The sequence below is a fragment of the Pteropus medius genome, unplaced genomic scaffold (genome assembly GCF_902729225.1).
Source record: "Pteropus medius unplaced genomic scaffold, Ma_sr-lr_union100, whole genome shotgun sequence".
Lineage (NCBI taxonomy): Eukaryota > Metazoa > Chordata > Mammalia > Chiroptera > Pteropodidae > Pteropus > Pteropus medius.
This window is the reverse complement of record NW_024340696.1, coordinates 32,378,780-32,383,410: the sequence shown is the minus strand read 5'-3', so window position 1 is coordinate 32,383,410 and position 4,631 is coordinate 32,378,780. Positions and strand designations below refer to the sequence as shown.

The 4,631-nt window shown below is 34.0% G+C and overlaps 1 pseudogene; it reads right to left on the bottom strand.

Annotated features, from left to right (window-relative positions):
- Nucleotides 1–240: 240 nt before the first annotated feature.
- LOC120610526 (uncharacterized) lies at nt 241–359 on the bottom strand (annotated as a pseudogene).
- Between the last annotated feature and the right edge of the window lie 4,272 nt (nt 360–4,631).

Here is a 4,631-nt window from a genome sequence, read left to right as displayed (position 1 = left end):
AGACACAACAGAAAAGTTACTGTATGACCCCAAAACAGGCAAAATTAAATGATAATTTTAGGGATGGTTAATTAGATTATGAAACTATAAAGAAAGGGAAGGAAACTGAATTGCATAAAAGTCAGAAAAGTGTTTTTGTTTTTTTTTTAGGTGAGGCAACTCTTGGTTGACCTCACAGATTGCAAGGACCTTGTCAGTTTATAATTCCTTATTTTTATTTTTTGTTTTTTAAATTTTTTATGCCTACATCATCTCGTCTTCATAGGTGGTCTCCCATCCAAGTACTAACCAGGCCCAATCCTGCTTAGCTTCTGAGATCAGATGGGATCGGGCTTGTTCAGGGCGGCATGGCCATGGTAGGTTTTTTTTTTTTTTTTTTTTAATCTGAGAAGGAGTTACATTATATGAGTGTTCATTTTACAACAATTTGTTAAGCTGTAAATTTAAGTTTAATGTACATTTCTGTATGTTTGCTCTATTAACACGATAAGGTAATTACTTCACATGGGGTGTTGTGAAGATTAAAATATCTAAGACAAAGTCTGGCACTATGAAATCCCCTTAAGCAACATTAGTAATCAGGAGTTTGTATGTCCATCTCAAACTCTTAGGGACCTCCTCTAGCCAATAGCTGGACTCCAGGCTGGTTAGACTAAATTTTCCAGATTGGTCAAGGGGCTTTAGAAGCAGAACAGGATTGTCCTCAAGGACTGTTCTATTGTCTTTGCTCTTGGGAATAAAAAATAATGTTAAATACCTCTGTGTAACAAATCCTAGGATGTTATGTTTGTAACTGCTGAAAGATATTGAGGGTATTCAGAAGCTATGACATCTCTACACCCAGGCCATTAAGAGCCATTATTTTCCAGTTTTCATTCTCCAATGTACACTGTCTTCTAAGAACTGTCAGTGTCCAGCTTTGTGTGACTGCTGTGAGAATATGAGTTGATCAGACAGGGTTGGAACAAATGAAGGCATCTGGTCATAGGCAGTGTTTGCATAGAGATTTATGATCAAACAGAGGTGACTCCCCATTTCTCTGAAAGAAAGAAGCACAGGCTTTCTCCAGTGTCCAGCACAGTCCCTGGCATAGATAAGTGCAGCAATTTTTTAAATAATTCAATGTTTTCATTCAATGTCATTTGTCATAACGTTGATGAGAAAAATAATCATTGGGAAGGGCACTATTTGTGTGGAGTTGGCACATTCTCGCCATGTCTGCCTGGGTTTTCTCTGGGACTCTGGTTTCTTCCCACATCTCAAAGATGTGCACATGAGGAGAATTGGCATTTCTACATTGTCCCAGTCTGAATGAATGTGGGTGTACATAAGTGAGTCCTGCGATAGAAGGGCTTCCTGTCCAGGATGGTTCCCATATTGTGCCCTGAACTGCAGGCCACCCTGAACTGGAAAAAATAATTTGGAAAAGAATTATTTTACTTGTTTAACTAATCTTTCTTTAATCTATGTACAACTCACATTTATTTCAATGTTTAATTTTAGAAGTGTTTTGTGTCTTTGTTTAAAAGTTTGGTAATTTTTTGTGACCAAAAATATGCCATAAGAATTTAATTCTTTTGTGTGTTAATTAACCTATGATAAAATTGGTTTCGTTTTGCTTAAAGTTGAAGTTTCCAAGAACCTATCAGTGGCGTTAAGTGAGGACTTATCTGTAGTCAGAATATGTTTGTTCAATGAGTAAGAGAATGTGTAATTGAATACAATAATTTGGAAAGAACTTAAGGAGTAATTATAGTTTAAGTTAGAGGAGAGAGAGGCCATAATTTGGAGAAAGATCAAATTGAATCTGCACTGTGAATTTAACTACTAGGATCAAATTACAAATTTGAAAGAGATGACTTGAGATTTAAAGACCACTTTGGCTCAGGAGCAAGCTGAAGTAAAACAGGCATCTTTGTGAAAGGAAAGGCCGGCAGGCCTGAGAGCTCTGAGGAGGAGAAGACTAGAGTCCTAGGGCTGCATTTTTATGGTCACAGAGGAGCGTTGTAGGGAGTGTTCCTTCCACTGACTCATCAGAATCCAGGTCTTCTGCATTAGAAGCCTTGGGAACTAATTCCTGCTTGGCTCATACTGTGTGACCTCAGTAAGTTATTTAAAGCCTCTGAGCCTCAGTTTTCTATCTTGTAATAAATGTAAATGAAAACACATCACAGATAAAAACATATGAAATTGAATGCATAATGTTCCTCTACTTCTATATGAATTATTTTATTAATCTAATGTCGTAAGTGCTCAAAACTTTTTGGTTTTTATTCCTTTTAGTTTTTGGATAGTCAATCTGATATATGGATAATTCAGAATTATCTTTGGGTAGCTGAAAATGTGTTATTAATTAGGAGATAAGTTTTTCAAGAGAATGCAGGTGTAATATAATCAAAACAGTTTGTAATATTATCCTCCTACTTTCCTTGCTCTGATCAATACCTTTCTTTCTCTGACAAGTTCAGATTCAAATTGCTGGCAAAGTGAAGGACATTTTGTTGTGATTGCTATGATAATAATAATAATAATAATAATAATAATAAACAATTATTATTATTTTAACTTAAAGAATCAGTGCATAGAACACTAATGTGATAACAAAAGTATAAATACCACCTGGATCTGCAAAGTCATTTGTGCAGCCAGATCACTGCACCACATTAGTTAGAGAAAAACATACATGCAGACTGATCTGAAATGTGTGATCTTTGAGCAGTTAAGTTCACTTATTAGTTTTCACCCTTAGAATAAATGCAACAAAGGCATTTGGCATGGAACTGACCAACCAAAAACAATTCAGCATTGTGTTTATGGGTTATTTCAGACTCTCTGCTTCTTTATCATTGTTGTAGTTGTACAAAGACTGAAATGGATGTAAAACAATATGTTTTCATTTGTTAAAAAATGATAACAAAATAGTGGGATCATTTTTTAAATTCAGAAAAAGACATGGTAGTTGAAATGAAATACGTGAAGAACAAAATGAAAAGTGATACAGAATGTTTTAGAATAGAATAGGACAGATTGCCTTAGAATAATTTAAAGATAAGTAATTTTGACTTTTGCTGTTTAATATTTATAACTGCATATATAAATAGGACACATATATGTCTATATATATGCATAGATATATGGTAGCCATCATAACATACTGTAAGAAAAAATGAATAATTTTAGAAAAATCTTTCATTATTTGGCAATAGTCATGTAAGCTTTTGATGAGAGTATTCATAATGGAAACAGATATACAAGATATTTAGAAGATGAGAATATATAAGTGAAGTGACTCAATTTAAAATAATAAAAAGTGAAGAGCATTAAAATTGATAATGAAGTTAAGAAACTACATTGCAGAAGGAATTTATGGAAAGGAATTAATGTTAAGGGATGTTAAGAAATTAGCATTAAGAGAGTTGCTATGTGCCAAAATTTTATATTTATGATCTCATTACCTTTTCACCTTCGAGAGTTTACAGAGTTCCGCAGATCTGGCCCTTCTAGTTTTCATCCTCACCTCTTGCTACACTCCTCGCTTTGTTCAATCCAGCCACCAAGGCCTTCTTTAAGCATCTAGGAAGTGTGAATTTTCTTCCTATGAAACAACTTTGCACATGCCATTACTTTGTCATGAAAAATTTAAAAATTTTGCTCAAATTTAATGTTATACCATGTATATCTTATTACCCACAAAATAAGACAGCTGTTAAAATTTATTTCCTCAGTCATTCTTCTGCCCTCTACCCTAGCTCATCTTCAAGTTTTCAAGTCCTTCCCTTCAAGTCTCAGGAAGGCTCTGACAGGTTGAAGTGCCCTTAATAACTTTCATCACAATTGAAATTACTGGATCCGTCTATAATTATTGGTTTAATCTCTTTCCTACAAGGCTGTAAACTCAGTGAAGCCTGGGACTGATTCAAGATTTTATCTCCAAGACCAGACAAGGTGTCTAACATATAGTACTCAATAAATATTTGTTGATTGATTTACTCAATTACTAAATTATTATTATTCCTATTATTCCTGTTATTATTCTTATTTCTGAGCCTGAGGCTCATAACTTAAGACACTAACCAATGTCACATAGCTGGCAAAGGGCACTACTGTCACTCAGGTATTTTTTTTTCTTCTCTTTATCCCTTAATTTGAGGTTGAGGGACACACTTTCATAGTTAAAGCATGGCAAAAGACTGAGGTCTATACCCCCATGGAGAGAAAGGCACGAAGGAGCAAGGAGCGCTAAATGAAGAGAGTTAATTTCTCATCTGAATTTCAAAGTAGACTTTCAAGTCTTCACCAGGAACCACAGTCTTAAAAGAAAGGCTTTCCATTGTAAGAACTAGCTTCTGGGAGAAAAAAAAAGTTATTACTATTTTTATAATTTAAAGCTTGAATTTAAATAACCACAACAAAATAAAAATATATTATTAACTAACTTTTTTATTGAGTGCTTAGTTTGTGTCAAAAATTTTATAAGCATTTTACATCTATTAACTCATTTAATTTTCACAATAACCTGTATAATGTAGATACTATAATTATCCCCGTTTTTACAGATGAGGAAATGGGCATAATGAGATTAAAAATAAGGAATAAACTTATGTGCTCATAGTTACATAGACAGTAGTAAG